The sequence below is a fragment of the Lepidochelys kempii genome, chromosome 2, assembly GCF_965140285.1.
Source record: "Lepidochelys kempii isolate rLepKem1 chromosome 2, rLepKem1.hap1, whole genome shotgun sequence".
Lineage (NCBI taxonomy): Eukaryota > Metazoa > Chordata > Testudines > Cheloniidae > Lepidochelys > Lepidochelys kempii.
The window spans coordinates 10,658,938-10,676,518 of NC_136381.1; the positions used below are offsets into that span (position 1 = coordinate 10,658,938).

General features: G+C 44.0%; 1 protein-coding gene and 1 long non-coding RNA gene across 4 annotated transcripts in view; both read left to right on the forward strand.

The window, feature by feature from the left end:
• The window catches only part of TRAPPC9 (trafficking protein particle complex subunit 9), an 831,265-nt gene that overhangs the window by 459,707 nt on the left and 353,977 nt on the right, over positions 1-17,581 (forward strand). The window lies entirely within an intron of this gene.
• On the forward strand, positions 3,954-17,443 carry LOC140905837 (uncharacterized). The gene is made up of 3 exons (XR_012156956.1): positions 3,954-5,419; positions 7,105-7,198; positions 17,355-17,443. It is a non-coding gene; the product is annotated as an uncharacterized LOC140905837 (long non-coding RNA).

Sequence of the window (17,581 nt, forward strand, 5' to 3'; positions counted from 1 at the left end):
CAGCCTGGGGGTTCTCCAGGCTGGAGCTCCCCAGCTCCTCTAGCCTTTCCTCAGCCCTGCTCCACTCTAGATACCTTTCTCGGCTCCCAGGCAGCCAAGCCCTTCTCCCTCAAGAGCTAGAGGGAGAGTCCTCTCAGCTCCTGGCTTCACTGGCTTTTTATAGGCCCAGCTGCGGTCTGAATGGGGCATGGCCGCAGCTGTGGCTGTTTCCCCAATCAGCCAAGGCTTGCTGCTTTCCCCAGCAGCAGCCGTCTCACAGCCTCAGCCCCCTCCAGGGCTGGTTTCAAGCCCTTCAGGGCACGAGCGAGTGACCACCCCGCTACACTTCCCCACCAGAACTAAAAAAAACAAAGACACAGTTGTCTGAATATTCACCTCTAAAAGAGGTGATGTGACCTGCATCTGAATCAGGCACTGATAGTGATAGACGGGACTCTGAATTCACATGGAGCACCCCTCCAGCAGATTTTTACTCAAAGCACAAGTTGGGTCACAGACATCACACTTCATCTTCTCAGTCAAATTCAAAGCATTCCAAATGTTCCTCTACGGCTCAGTCTCCTTCAAGAAAATCTTCCTCTAAATCTTTGGTATAGGTTTGAAGTCTCACAAATCTAAATACTCAGTGGCCCTGTCTGAGATGGCACTGTTGGGGCCATGAAGATTGGTGTTGTCACCTCTGCCAGCTCCTCCTTCCTCTCCTCAGCTGATTCCGTGTGCTTCAGCACTAATACGCTTCTACTCTGCATGCCTTCTTGTTGGCAAAAGATCTTTTTTGTCTTTCCCCACCTGACTTTCCTTTGATGCAGCCCTGTGCATTGTTTACTCCATTGACACACCCAGCACTGTCGACCCACTCTGTTACACTAGCACCAGTGACACACGGGCACTGACAACACACACTCTGGTTATGTCTTCACTGTTGTCACTGACTTCATCACCTTTCTGACTACCCTAGCCATTGCCTGTTCTTGAGCTTTGTTGATCTCCAATGCGAAGACCACCTAGGACCCCACTGAGAACTGCTCCTCCCTATTCTGAAGAAGTTTGTTTCTTCTTCAGACTCTGAAAGGGAAGAGCCTGTTTCTCCTTCCAGGTCTTCCAATACTTGATGTAAAGATCAGGATTGGGTTCCCTACAGGGAGACTCCAACTTAGGGTGCCCCATGGAGGACTCCATCTATGCCATACCCTCCATAGCCTTATTGGTCTTGGGCAGACCACAGAGAGTCTAGAACTGTGTTTCTTTCACTTTCTAGGAGGAAGTCTCCTTCTTCTTTATTGCAGGAGTTATCTTCTCAGCATCCTGCTACTATTCCTCAGTTTGCTGTGCTGGACCCAATGGAGGACAGAGAATTATTGGAGGAGTCATTAGACATTCCTCTCCACATTTCTTCAACATATGAAGTGATTATTCTGGAGTCAACACCTCTCCCAGAGAAGACTTCAAAGTTTTCCAGGATCTCATGGGGAGGGTGGCTACCTCTTTAGGGGTCCAGGCGAAGATTGTATAGAGTCCACACATCCTTCTGGATATTTTACACACTCATACTCCAGGAAGGGTTGCCCTTCCTGTGAGTGAAGACTTACTAGACCTAGCAAAGGTTTCAGAGTAGCAGCCATGTTAGTCTGTATCCACAAAAAGAAAAGGAGGACTTGTGGCACCTTAGAGACTAACAAATTTATTTGAGCATAAGCTTTCGTGAGTTACAGCTCACTTCATCGAATGCATTCAGTGGAAAATACAGTGGGGAGATTTATATACACAGAGAACATGAAACAATGGGTGTTACCATACAGACTGTAACGAGTGATCAGGTAAGGTGAGCTATTACCAGCAGGAGAGCGGGGGGGTGGGAAAAAACCTTTTGTAGTGATAATCAAGGTGGGCCATTTCCAGTAGTTGACAAGAACATCTGAGGAAAAGCGGGGGGAGGAAGGGGTGCAATAAACATGGGGAAATAGTTTTACTTTGTGTAATTACCCAACCATTCACAGTCTTTATTCAAGCCTAAGTTAATTGTATCCAGTTTGCAAATTAATTCCAATTCAGCAGTCTCTCGTTGGAGTCTGCTTTTGAAGTTTTTTTGTTGAAGAATTGCCACTTTTAGGTCTGTAATCGAGTGACCAAAGAGATTGAAGTGTTCTCCGACTGGTTTTTGAATGTTGTAATTCTTGACATCTGATTTGTGTCCATTTATTCTTTTACATAGAGACTGTCCAGTTTGGCCAATGTACATGGCAGAGGGGCATTGCTGGCACATGATGGCAAATATCACATTGGTAGATGTGCAGATGAATGAGCCTCTGATAGTGTGGCTGTTGTGATTAGGCCCTATAATGGTGTCTCCTGAATAGATATGTGGACACAGTTGGCAACGGGCTTTGTTGCAAGGATAGGTTCCTGGGTTAGTGGTTCTGTTGTGTGGTGTGTGGTTGCTGGTGAGTATTTGCTCCAAGTTGGAGGGCTGTCTGTAAGCAAGGATTGGCCTATCTGGCAATGAATCTTTGCCACATGATTTATCTTCAGTTTATGGTGCGCACCATCCAGTACCACTACATGGTACTTCCGTTCAGTTTATCAGTCCCAGTGGTCTGCACCACATGCATAGCTGTAGTAGCAGCCCACCTCGGTTGCTTGGACTTTCAGATTTTTCCTTATCTGGACAATAGTCTAGTTTATGCACCATCAAGCAACCAGATCCAACACATCATCCTAGTCATCAGACTTTTCCTCCCATCTAGGCCTGAAATTAAATTTGGACAAGTCATCATTACAACTGACGGGGGGTGGAAAGGGGTCGGGGCAGTCAGGAGACAGGGAGCAAGGGGGGAGGGGTCCTGGGGGAGTGGTCAAATGCCCGACAGAAGTTTAAAAATAGTACATCAACACTATTACGTTTTTAGCCAAACTTGTAATATCATTTAAAATATATGTATCAAGTTAATTTGACAAGCCATTGACATTAATCATATTACCCTCTTTTAATGCTTTATTAATCAAGTCCTGAATAAGCTGTTAAATTATTATGCCCAGGCTCAGTGTTAGGAAGACAGGCCTATAGTTACTCAGGTCATCCTGTTTACCTTTTAAATACATTGGCACAATAGCTTTCGTCCAGTCTTCTGGAACTTCTCTAGTGTTCCGAGAGTTACTGAAAATCAGCATTAATGGTCCAGCAATCTACTTGGCTAGCTCTTTTAAAAAACTTGGATGCAGAGTTCCTGTTTAATAAATGTTTAGCTTTAGTCACTGCTGTTTAACATCCTCCTGAGTTACTGTTTGAATGGAAAGTGCGTTATCATCATTATCATATGATCTGACTACATCATCTGGCTTTTTCCCAAATACAGAACAGAAATATTTATTGAACACTTCTGCCTTTTCTGCATTATCATGGACAGTTCTACCATTTCCATCTAATAATGGAGCAATACTACTGTTAGGAATCCTTTTGCACCTAAATACTTGAAACACTCCTTGTTATTGTTCTTATCACTGCTGGACATATTTTTCTCCTGGTGCATTTTTGCTTCAGTTATCAATTTTCTACAGTTCCTAGCTTCTGTTTTGTATTCATTACTAATCAACTTGCCCTTTTTTCCATTTGTTACATATGTTACATACATTTTTTTATAACTGCTTTCACTTTTATAATATCTTTCTCCTCAGTCTAGACCAGGGAGGGCAAACTTTTTGGCCCGAGGGCCACGTCGGGGTTGCAAAACTGTACGGAGGGTGGGCTAGGGAAGACTGTGCCTCCCCAAACAGTCTGCCCCTGCACCCTGACTGCCCCCCTCAGAACCTCCAGCCCATCCACCCCCCCACCGTCCCCTGACAGCCCCCTCCCGAGACCCCCTGACCTTAACCACTCCTCCAGGACCCCACCCCCTATCCGACCCCCCCCTTGCTCCCTGTCCCCTGACTGCCCCGACCCCTATCCACCCCCTCAATCCCTGACTGGCCCCTTGGGACTCCAACACCTATCCAACCGCTCCCTGTCCCCTGACTGCCCCCCGGGACTCCCACACCTATCCAATTCCCCCATCTCCTCACCGCCCCCCCCATAACCTCCACCACATCCAACCACCCCCTGCTCCCTGTCCTCTGACTGCTCCCTGCGACCCCCTGCCCCTTATCCAACCTGCCTCCCTGCTCCCTTACCATGCCACTCAAAGCAACATGTCTGGCCGCCATGCCGCTCGGCCGGAGCGCGCAGCCCTGCCGCCTGGAGCACTGCCCGCACGGCGGCGTGGCTGCGGGGGAGGGACCGGGGTAACCTCCCCAGTTGGGAGCTTAGGGACTGGGCAGGAAGGTCCCGTGGGCCGCAGTTTGCCCGCATCTGGTCTAGACCCTTAGCAGTGGCCAAGAGGTGAAGATTATTTCTTTGAGATCTGTTTTCTAAGCTGTCCTGTTTTTCTTCCAGTTTGTGTAGCATAAGCTTTCAGGAGGCAGTTTCTTCTTTAATTTCACTGGTTTTATTGGCAGTCCTTTGTAGCTCATTTTCCAAGTGAGACATTTGGGATTTTACATCACATACAACCTTAGAGAGGCCACAAATATGTTTGGAGATTGAATCCAGTCTGTGAGGAATTCTTTCAGTGGCTGGGCTATGTTCTGCTGTGCCCTTGTGGTCTTCCCCTTCAGTTGCTTAGGTGATTCAGGCTTAGGTCTTTTGTTGCCTCTCATTGTTTCATTGGAATTCATATTCAACAGTTTGAAGTTCATCCAGGGGACTAATTCAAATGTTTGACAGAAACTTAATTTCAGATTTGTTAGGACAGTATTTATTAGAGATGAATTAATAAGTGGGGAGTGAGGAGATGCGGGACTAGGCAGCCATCTTCCGTGTGGGTACCATGTGACACCCCGATGATGACATTTTAAAGTCATTTATTTTTGGGGTTAAGGTTGTTAAAAGTTTTACTGATAAGTATGTCAATTACATATCCTTTCACTTATATGGGACATTTAAAACAAGACTAGGCAAAAACTAGGCAAATAGAAAATGCTTTAAATTATAATCTAGCATTGATAGGGCTATGGTTTAGACAGCCTAATATATCTCTTCCATCTAATTTCTATGATTCATTCCACCTTGATGTGTATTTTGATCAGTTTTAGAAATAGTTTACATTTGCATGCAGATCGTTCATCTCTTGGGGTAGCTTTGTGATTTTTAGAATGCTAAATAAATATTTATTTATACTCATGTTGTACTTTGTAATAAATCTCCTTTACTGCCTCATTTTTTCTCAAAAAACAAGTGAGTTTTCATTGGTCCATCTGGCTGATTGAGATCAGCAAATTGAGTTTATCTTGTTTTTCAGAACCTAAACAAGTGCCTTTAGCAAGATCAAAACAACACCATAATCAGCATTCCAAAAGTTCAAAATGCAAATGAGAAAACAGATTTATGGTAAACAGTGTTCATTAATCATTTAAAACAGTTTTTCATTAGTATAATTTCTATTTATGAAAATTTGCTAATTTATTTATGCTGAAGTAGGACTGGGATGCATTCATCCACCTGTATTTATTCATACAGAAACTGACAAGTGTGACATAAAAAACATCTTCACCATGCCTGAGGTGAAACACTGCACAGCAGATAGAAAACAATTAAGGGATTTAAAACGGAAAACAATTTGATAAATCTGTACCAAATTCCTTTTTAGCATCACATTTCAAACAAAATATATTCAGTAGGTTGTGCTTTAGTTATATGGTGTCTTCAGAACAGTGATTAGTGCCTTCCCCTCTCCACTGGAAGGATGCTCTGTCTTTACTCACTCAGCTACAGTATGATTTATTAAAGATCTGATCAGGAAATTCCCATCAGTGCTTAAACCTACCTCTCAATGAGACATTAACATTGTCCTGTCCAAGCTCACTAGTCCACCTTTCAAACACATGGTGACTTGTACCATGGCCCATGTATCCATGAAAGTAGCGTTCTGAGTTGCTATCACCTCAGCTAGGAGGGTCAGTGTGCTTGGCACCATCATGGAGGACCCACCTTATACATTGTTTCACAAAGAAAAGGTTTCTCTTCAACTACACCCCAAGAGACTTCACTCCCTCAGCGTCCTATGTTCTACCTGCAAAGAGCAAACCCTTTAAAAAATTGAGACATTCTAACACCATAGTAGAGAGGTTGCGTGGACAAGCCATATCCTCCGAGGGCATTTCCAAATTGGTCTCAGGCTGCATCTTAGAGCACTACAAGTTAGCAAACATTCCTCCCTCTGGGCTCCCTATCACGTCCCTATCAGAAGTTCCACAACAGGACATCTGCAGAGCAGCCACTTGGAATTCAATCCACACATTTTTGATGCACTATTGCCTAGTTTATGTCCCGGCCCACAGATGCACCAATGGGGTTGGCAGTATTGCAAATATGTTTGCTACCAGCTTCCTCGCACCTCCTCCAGTCTGAACGCTGTTTGCCAATCACCCATGTGTGGGATACGTATAGGGACCACCACCAGAAGTAATGGAGGTTACTTACTATAACTGAAGGTTCTTTGATACATTTCGTCCCTGTCTGTATTTCACTACCTGCCTTCCATCCCTCTGCTTCGGACCCAGTTGGTTTTACAGTAAGAAGAGCAACTAGAAAGGCATTGACCTGTAGTGCCTATTATACCCTCTGTCAGGAGCAAAAGGAGATGCACTGTACATATGTGGGACAACAGACATTGCTTGGAAGAGCTTCTGGACTTTGGCACAATAGTGTGCATGCGTTCCCATGTGTGGAATTCAAATAGAGACCATACATCTCGAAGAACATCCAGTTACAGTAAGTAACCTCCACTTTTTTTTAAAATAAATTTCCGGCTCATTCTATCTTATTTTAAAAGCAACTAAATAGTCATTTAAAATGCACAATCTGCAACATAAAATCTGTAAATCGCATTAAAGATCCTGGGGATAACCCTTTCAGTATAGAACAAAAGGAAATTCATTTTCCCTTTTAATGGGTGAGAAAAGCCATAGAATCTGAATGCATCTTTCATGTAAATTTCATGTATCTTGATTTTTTCTAAAGTTAGCATTGTTTGTTTTAAATGATCAAATATGTTGTTCTTTCCATTGCGGTAGCATCCAGAGGCATCAGGCAGTCATAAAGTTTCATTTTGTAAGGTGGTGTGCAGACACATAGGATGAGACACCCTACTCCCAAAGAATTGATAATGTAAGGAAATCATAAATTATACTTCTTATTCCTACAGTAACTGTGCTAAAATAGATCATCGGTCCTCACACCATGAAACTAAACGTGAAAATTTTACTTATTTTGTTTGCAAGCTCTTTGGGGCAGAGTCTTTGTTATATGCTTGTCTAGTGCCTAACACAGTGGGTCTGGGGCCTGGGTGTTATTGCAATGCAAATATGTGATAGTAACTGAAACACAATCTCATGGTTCTATCCTCCAGGCTAACACCCACCACCCCTTGTCTTTTCTAATATTTGTGATAGCCCTCTAATTAAACTATGACTTTTATTTAATGTATTTAATGAATGTATAATTTTAAACGGAAAAATATATATTTGAAAATGGTGAGACAAGGTGGGTGAGGTAATACCTTTTATTGGACCAACTTCTATTGATGAGCGAGACAATCTTTCAAGCTTACATAAAGCTCTTCTTCAGGTCTGGAAAACATACTCCCAGAGTGTCACAGCACACAAAGAGCCAGCTTCCTTCAGGACACAACCTACCTTCTTCACAAACTCTGCAGTGATGTGGGAGGGATGTTGTTGATGTTTGGAGTTTGTGGGGGAGGTCAGTTTGTGGAGGAGGTCAGAGTACATTTCTCAGATCTGAAGGAGAACTCTGTGTAAGCTCGGAAGCTTGTCTCTCTCATCAACAGAAGCTGGTCCAATAAAAGATATTACCTCACCCACCTTGTCTCTCTAATATCCTGGGACCGACACTAAGATGGTGTCATCTTAGTCTACAAATCCACTCCCTGGGTGTATTTAGGAGTTGTATCAGCTAGCTGTATTGACTGAGTTTTTCTGCTGGTTGCTGCTGGGACTTCTATAGAACCAGCAGAGAGATAAGACAGTGATTGGGATCCTATTCCTTCTTGTATATCATCAATAGAAAAGTTTACTGAGGGGTGCACAGCTGTTATGGAGGAAGGACAACAAAGTTGCACAGATGTAACTGAGGACATAATTTGACGGTTAGAAACTTAATAGTTGGTGATACTAGATTCTTTCCTTCATGTTGACAGGTTTCAGAGTAACAGCCGTGTTAGCCTGTATTTGCAAAAAGAAAAGGAGAACTTGTGGCACCTTAGAGACTAACCAATTTATTTGAGCATAAGCTTTTGTGAGCTACCTCACTTCATCGGATGTATACTGTGGAAAGTACAGAAGATCTTTTTATACACATAAACCATGAAAAAATGGGTGTTTACCACTACGAAAGGTTTTCTCTCCCGCCACCCCACTCTCCTGCTGGTAATAGCTTATCTAAAGTGACCACTCTCCTTACAATGTGTATGATAATCAAGTTGGGCCATTTCCAGCACAAATCCAGGTTTTCTCCCCACAAACCCACTCTCCTGTTGGTAATAGCTTATCTAAAGTGATCACTCTCCTTACAATGCGTAGGATAATCAAGTTGGGCCATTTCCAGCACAAATCCAGGTTTTCTCCCCACCCCCCTCTCCCCCCACAAACCCACTCTCCTGTTGGTAATAGCTTATCATAGAATCATAGAATCATAGAATATCAGGGTTGGAAGGGACCCCAGAAGGTCATCTAGTCCAACCCCCTGCTCAAAGCAGGACCAATTCCCAGTTAAATCATCCCAGCCAGGGCTTTGTCAAGCCTGACCTTAAAAACCTCTAAGGAAGGAGATTCTACCACCTCCCTAGGTAACGCATTCCAGTGTTTCACCACCCTCTTAGTGAAAAAGTTTTTCCTAATATCCAATCTAAACCTCCCCCACTGCAACTTGAGACCATTACTCCTCGTTCTGTCATCTGCTACCATTGAGAACAGTCTAGAGCCATCCTCTTTGGAACCCCCTTTCAGGTAGTTGAAAGCAGCTATCAAATCCCCCCTCATTCTTCTCTTCTGCAGGCTAAACAATCCCAGCTCCCTCAGCCTCTCCTCATAAGTCATGTGTTCCAGACCCCTAATCATTTTTGTTGCCCTTCGCTGGACTCTCTCCAATTTATCCACATCCTTCTTGAAGTGTGGGGCCCAAAACTGCACACAGTACTCCAGATGAGGCCTCACCAATGTCGAATAGAGGGGAACGATCACGTCCCTCGATCTGCTCGCTATGCCCCTACTTATACATCCCAAAATGCCATTGGCCTTCTTGGCAACAAGGGCACACTGCTGACTCATATCCAGCTTCTCGTCCACTGTCACCCCTAGGTCCTTTTCTGCAGAACTGCTGCCTAGCCATTCTGTCCCTAGTCTGTAGCTGTGCATTGGGTTCTTCCGTCCTAAGTGCAGGACCCTGCACTTATCCTTATTGAACCTCATCAGATTCCTTTTGGCCCAATCTTCCAATTGGTCTAGGTCCTTCTGTATCCTATCCCTCCCCTCCAGCGTATCTACCACTCCTCCCAGTTTAGTATCATCCGCAAATTTGCTGAGAGTGCAATCCACACCATCCTCCAGATCATTTATGAAGATATTGAATAAAACCGGCCCCAGGACCGACCCTTGGGGCACTCCACTTGATACCGGCTGCCAACTAGACATGGAGCCATTGATCACTACCCGTTGAGCCCGACAATTTAGCCAGCTTTCTACCCACCTTGTAGTGCATTCATCCAGCCCATACTTCCTTAACTTGCTGACAAGAATACTATGGGAGACCGTGTCAAAAGCTTTGCTAAAGTCAAGAAACAATACATCCACTGCTTTCCCTTCATCCACAGAACCAGTAATCTCATCATAAAAGGCGATTAGATTAGTCAGGCATGACCTTCCCTTGGTGAATCCATGCTGGCTGTTCCTGATCACTTTCCTCTCATGCAAGTGCTTCAGGATTGATTCTTTGAGGACCTGCTCCATGATTTTTCCAGGGACTGGAACTATTTCCAGGGACTGGGACTATTTTATCTAAAGTGATCACTCTCCTTACAATGTGTATGATAATCAAGGTGGGCCATTTCCAGCACAAATCCAGGGTTTAACAAGAACGTCTGGGGGGAAGAAAAAACAAGGGGAAATAGGTTACCTTACATAATGACTTAGCTACTCCCTACAACACTACAAAAAGAAGGATTCTAGGTGGAGTCCTCCTGAAGGTCGAGACAGCAGACTGGACTTCTACATAGAGTGCTTCTGCTGACGTGCACGGGCTGAAATTGTGGAAAAGCAGCATCACTTGCCCCACAACCTCAGCCGTGTAGAACACAATGCTATCCACAACCTCAGAAACAACTCTGACATCATAATCAAAAAGGCTGACAAAAGAGGTGCTGTTGTCATCATGAATAGGTCGGAATATGAACAAGAGGCTGCTCGGCCGCTCTCCAACACCACTTTCTACAAGCCATTACCCTCTGATCCCACTGAGAGTTACCAAAAGAAACCACACCATTTGCTCAAGAAACTCTCTGAAAAAGCACAAGATCAAATCCTCACAGACACACCACTAGAACCCCGAGCAGGGATATTCTGTCTCCTACCCAAGATCCATAAACCTGGAAATCCTGGGCGCCCCATCATCTCAGGCATTGGCACTCTGACAGCAGGATTGTCTGGCTATGTAGACTCCCTTCTCAGGCCCTACGCTACCAGCACTCCCAGCTACCTTTGAGACACCACTGACTTCCTGAGGAAACTACAGTCCATCGGTGATCTTCCTGATAACACCATCCTGGCCATTATGGATGTAGAAGCCTTCTACACCAACATTCCACACAAAGATGGACTACAAGCCGTCAAGAACACTATCCCCGATAATGTCACGGCTAACCTGGTGGCTGAACTTTGTGACTTTGTCCTTACCCATAACTATTTTACATTTGGGGACAATGTATACCTTCAAATCAGCAGCACTGCTATGGGTACCTACATGGCCCCACAGCATGCCAACATTTTTATGGCTAACTTAGAACAACGCTTCCTCAGCTCTCGTGCCCTAACGCCCCTACTCTACTTGCGCTATATTGATGACATCTTCATCATCTGGACCCATGGAAAAGAAGCCCTTGAGGAATTCCACCATGATTTCAACAATTTCCATCCCACCATCAACCTCAGCCTGATCCAGTCCACACAAGAGATCCACTTCCTGGACACTACAGTGCTAATAAACGATGGTCACATAAACACCACCCTATACCGGAAACCTACTGACCGCTATTCCTACCTACATGCCTCCAGCTTTCACCCTGACCACACCACGCGATCTATTGTCTACAGCCAAGCTCTACGATACAACCGCATTTGCTCCAACCCCTCAGACAGAGACAAACACCTACAAGATCTCTACGAAGCATTCTTACAACTACAATACCCACCTGTGGAAGTGAAGAAACAGATTGATAGAGCCAGAAGAGTTCCCAGAAGTCACCTACTACAGGACAGGCCTAACAAAGAAAATAACAGAACGCCACTAGCCGTCACCTTCAGCCCCCAAGTAAAACCCCTCCAACGCATTATTAAGGATCTACAACCTATCCTGAAGGATGACCCAACACTCTCACAAATCTTGGGAGACAGGCCAGTCCTTGCCTACAGACAGCCCCCCAACCTGAAGCAAATACTCACCAGCAACCACATACCACACAACAGAACCACTAAACCCAGGAACCTATCCTTGCAACAAAGCCCGTTGCCAACTGTGCCCACATATCTATTCAGGGGACGCCATCACAGGGCCTAATAACATCAGCCACACTATCAGAGGCTCGTTCACCTGCACATCCACCAATGTGATATATGCCATCATGTGCCAGCAGTGCCCCTCTGCCATTTACATTGGACAAACTGGACAGTCTCTATGTAAAAGAATAAATGGACACAAACCAGATGTCAAGAATTATAACATTCATAAACCAGTCGGAGAACACTTCAATCTCTCTGGTCACGCGATTACAGACATGAAAGTTGCGATATTACAACAGAAAAACTTCAAAACCAGACTCTAGAGAGAGACTGTTGAATTGGAATTCATTTGCAAATTGGATACAATTAACTTAGGCTTGAATGGAGACTGGGAGTGGCTAAGTCATTATGCAAGGTAACCTATTTCCCCTTGTTTCCCCCCCCCCCAGACGTTCTTGTTAAACCCTGGATTTGTGCTGGAAATGGCCCACCTTGATTATCATACACATTGTAAGGAGAGTGATCTCTTTAGATAAGCTATTACCAGCAGGAGAGTGGGGTGGTGGGAGAGAAAACCTTTTGTAGTGGTAAACACCCATTTTTTCATGGTTTATGTGTATAAAAAGATCTTCTGTACTTTCCACAGTATGCATCCGATGAAGTGAGCTGTAGCTCATGAAAGCTTATGCTCTAATAAATTGGTTAGTCTCTAAGGTGCAACAAGTACTTGTTTTCTTTTTCCTTCATATGTATCTTGACCGTCATATTCCAGCTTGACTGTAGCTCTGGCAATTATTATAAGCATTTGTTACTTATTAATTGCACACATTTCATGTGAAAATCTTTGAGACAATAAGCATGGCAGCTCACAATGCCTCTGTTACACAGATGTTTTTTAGCGTAGGATGGCACATTAAAGGAAGACAACTTGTGACTAGCTGGTAGCGGTAGCAATATTTATTTGCATTATTCTTTATGTGAATCCTGGCTGTTGATGACCTTCAGGGCTTCCAAGTATTGGCTCAAGGATAGCTGAAGCCTTGGACATCAAGACAAGGATGATTCAAGATAACACGCCCAAGCTGGTAGATATCCTCAGCTCCACTCAGCATGGGTGACACACGCAGGCCTTGCTTCTCCTGAGTTCAAAGCTAGTAGAAAAGTGCTACCAAGTCCTCCTACATAAGGAGTTTGAACATTTTTACATGCACCCAACCCTGGGGCTGTTTGTAGTTTCCGCAGTCCAAGAAAAGGCCAGGCCCACCAAGGGGATTCCAAAAGAGAAGCATCCCAAGAAACTAGACCTCTGGCCAACATGCTTGGCTTGTCAGATGCACACCAATTCCACATCGCAAACCTGTTTGCTATGTACTGTCTCTGAGTTTGAGAAAGAGTGACCTTCCTATCAAAGCTTCTGCGGGAATGCAGGGAGGAGCTAAGAGACACAATCAAAGAAGGGCAGTTGGTAGCCAAAACAGTGCTATAAATTGCAGTGGATGAGTCTGAAGTGGCTGCTTAATCCATGGCCACAGCTGTTACAAGGCACCAAGCCTCCTGCTTACAGGCATTTGGGATTCTGAAAGAAGTCTAGGCAACAACAGAGAATCTACCCTTCAAGGGCATGGACTTCTTCAGTAGCTGGAAGGATGAAGTGCTTCATTTCCTGTAGAATTTGAGGGAGACACTGAGGTTCTTGGTATTAACATTTTAACTTACCAGTGCCAGCTCCCTGAATGAGGGAGAACACTCTCTGATTCCCATAGTTGCCAACTGGAATGCCCTCTCAGACAGTGACCCTTGTGCTCTTGGAGGCACTCATCATCCTCCTTCTCTATAAAACATCAGGGAGGCATCAGGTTTGATGGAGGAAGAAGGGGATGTCAAGAACAACACCAACACCACCCTGGAACTGATCTTCAGAAATCACCCTCCGTTCCATTGAGAATGGTTGACGATTATAGCCAATAAATGGTGTGCTAAGTATTGTCACCCATGTCTACTCTATCCAATTCCTTTCCTGTTCCCTACCGATCCCCCTTTCCTGTCCCTGTTCTGAGATCCTTCTCATGAGATCCTATGACAAAAAGAAGTCACCTCTGTGAGTCTAGGAGCTGTGGAAGAGAGTCTGCAGGAGTAAAGGAGAAGAGTCTTCTATTCCCTGTATTTCTTCACCCAAAGAATAAAGTGTGTGTTTGGGGGGGGGGGAAGAGTTTCCGCCTAATCTAGATCTTAGGATAATGAATGATCTCAGGTTCAGTATGATAATATTTGCCTTCATCATTTATCACTTCAGGCTAAGGACTGTGTTTTGTCTCTGAACTTACAGGATGCATACTTCTGCATTGCCATTCACCCCTCCCACAGGAAGTACCTGGGATTTATAGTCAAGCCATTCAACTGCATCAAGAACCTTTACAAAATGCCTTGCCATAGTGGTGGCAAGCCTAAGGAAAATGGGTGTTCACAACTATCTGTATCTGGATAACTGGGTGATAAGAGGCAGATCATATCAGGAAACTCTTGACAAGCCTCATCAGTGTACTCTCTCTGTTTGCCCATCTGGTTTTCCTGGTGAACTATGAGAAATTGTCACTCATTCCATCACAGATGATAGAGTCCATATGGGCCAAGATAAATTTCATGAGTGTCAGGGCCATAGGACAGATTCCTCTCACATCACTTGTTACAGGACACGTTAACCTCATACTGGACTACGATGGTAAGGACTTGTCTCACATTGTGTTAGGCCACATGTGTCCATGTACTTCTTTGATGCCGCTTGATGGACTTCATCTTAGGATGTCTCAGGTCAGTCTATTTCCAGATGAACCGCCAGATGACCAAGGCAGTCTTATCCCTCTCACATTCTTGTGGGGCTGACCTGAGGGCAGAGTCCTGGCCATGCCCAAAAAGGGCTACCATTCTAGACCCTGTCAGCATCCAAGGCATTAGTCACAGATTCATCTGGGTGGGCACACTTGCACCACCTACAGGTACAAGACCATGGATTCCAGAGGTTCTGAAACTACATATAAATGTCTTAAGCCTGGCCACATCAGATTGATGTGGAAGGTGTTCCTCTGTATTCTATGCCATCCAGTAGTGCACTATATAAACTAGCAAGGGGGTGCCTGCTCTATCCCTCTCTGCAGACAGGTCATCAAGCTAGAGAATATATCCTACATACGTGGTATAACCCTGATAGCCATAAACCTATCAGGAATCAGCAATGACTTGGCAGACTACCTAAGCAGATAGTCTGTTACTAACCACAAGTGGTCATTGCAGTAATCCATCACCAAGTCAATATTACACCAATGGGGGAAACTGGTGATAGACTTGTTTGCCACAAAGGGCAACAAGGCACAGAGGAGGCATTAGCCTGGGATCCTTGCTGGATTTTTTCAGTCTGCAGTGGAATCAGGGCCTCCTTTATGCCTTGCCATCCGTTCCACTAATTCTGAGGGTAATTATAAAAGCAGACAAGACCAGGCTATCCTCCTCCTTATCCTCATAGCTCTTTTGGCTGAGGCAGTTCTGGCTGACAGACCTGTTTATAAATGTCCATGTGACCACCTCTCACACTCTCTGGCACAACCCAAACCTGTTGTTGCAGGATCAGGGTTAAGTACTCCATCCAGGCCCAAAGTCTCTGGACCTGATTGCCTTGGGTGTTGGCTGGTTGAGCCATGAAAAGGAACTGCTCCTGGCATGTTCAGAAAATCCGTGCGGAGTAGAAAACTGTCCACAAACTGTCCATTATTCCTCAAAATGGAAAAGTTTCTTGATATGGGGAGACCAATATGATCTAGACACAGTACAGGCCCAGGTATTGAGGATTCTAGATTATTTGCTGCAATTGAAACACTCCAGACTTTCACTTAGTTTAATCAGGGTCCTTCTGACAGCAATATCAGCATTTCATCTACTGCTAAGTCGTTCTCAGTCTTCTCTCATCTACTCCAACATGAGACCTCAGCGTTATCCTTCTAAAGCTTATGGAGCACCCCTTCGAGCCCCTCTCAAGGAGTACCATCTTACTCTCAAAATGGTCTTTGTTGTGACCATAAGCTCAGCCAGAAGCCTGAGTGAGCATCAAACGCTTCTAGTGGAACCTCTGTATACCTCATTTAAAAAAAGACAAGGGGGTACTAAAATCTTATTAAAAATTCATCCTCAAGGTGGTTTCTGAGTTCCAGTTCAATCAATCAACTTAACTGTTGTCCTCCCAAAGCCACATTCCACACAATGGGAGAAGCAGCTCCACACCCTAGATGTATCCAGAGCTCTTCAATATTACGTTGACAGGACCAATCTTACAGATTGTCCCCATGTCTATTTCTAGCTATAACTGGCCACTCCAAGGGTCAGGCCATTTCATAACAAAGACTTTCAATATGATTAACACATTGTATCTCACGGTGCTACCATGGATGTACTCTCTCACTGACTATTAAACTCACTCCACCAGAGCCGAAAAGGAATCCTCAGCCTGATTCAGCAAGGCTACTACATGGAGCAACCCACTCACATTTATCAAGCATTATCTACTGGACTTTGCTACTAGATTAAATGCCAAATTTGGGAGAATGGTATTCCAATCTGTAGATTCCAATGCAGCTAAGATTCCTGAAGAGGATGTTGCTTACCAGTAACCTACAGTGGGCTCTTCACTGATACTTGAAGAAAGTATGGTTACTTACCCTACAGTAACTGTGATGTTTAAGATGATGATGTCTGTGTGAATCTGACAATCTGCCCTCTGTCCCTGTTTTTGTAGACCTCAGCTACGACAGGGTGCAAGGAAACTGAGGAAGGGACAATGTCACTCTGCCCTTTTTATGCCCTCACATTGGAGTATGCGCTGCCCCCAGTGGATACCGCTATTCCAAAGATTTTGAGCTTCTGCCTATGAGACACGTGCACGGCTACAATGAGATTCACACTGACTACATCTTGTAGAACCACAATTATCGTAGGGTAAGACAAGTAATCTTTTTTTCTGTGCCCTTGCAGAAGCTGTTTTTGGACATGCAATTTATTTGATACATCTTTACTTGAACACTATTTAATACGCTGCAAAATGCAAGAGGATTTATATCTGCACCCTTGCTTCTCTAGAGTGCTTTGAATTCAAAGGCAGCCATTACTTTTGTTTTTGTAAACTAATTTGTGACACTGTAGTTGCGTCAACCTATATACAGTGAAAATGAAATGGTGTGAATGCAAGGTATTTTTTACTTGAATTGACTGTTATATTAGCACTTATGAAATATGTATTTTTCAAGCCCCTACAGCCTGGTTTCCCAATACAAGGAACTTGCTATGCAACTTTGATTTCCTGGATTATGAGCTCTCTTAAATGAGCCCCTTTTGTAATAATGCATATAATTAAAGGAAGATATATAATGTGGCACACCTAAACAAGCATGAACCCAGTGCTTGTAAGTAAATTCATTGATTTTATTTAATAGTGATTTGTGGTTTACATTTTGTATTCAAGGAAAATAATCCTACATTTCCCTTTTATTTCAAAGGCAACGGTAAGTAGAATTGTTTGATAGGAGGAACTCCCATTTTCTCCCTTTTTTTTCAAAACTGTTACATTATAGTTTATTTCTATTTACAACAGAGGTTTTATTTTTCTGCTTATCCCATATTTTATACATGTTAGATCTGTACTCCTTCATATTTTGTCTTTCCTGAGTGTACTGGGGGAATGAAGAGAAGGCATAGGAAGTTACTGCTCCTCCCCCACCTTGCA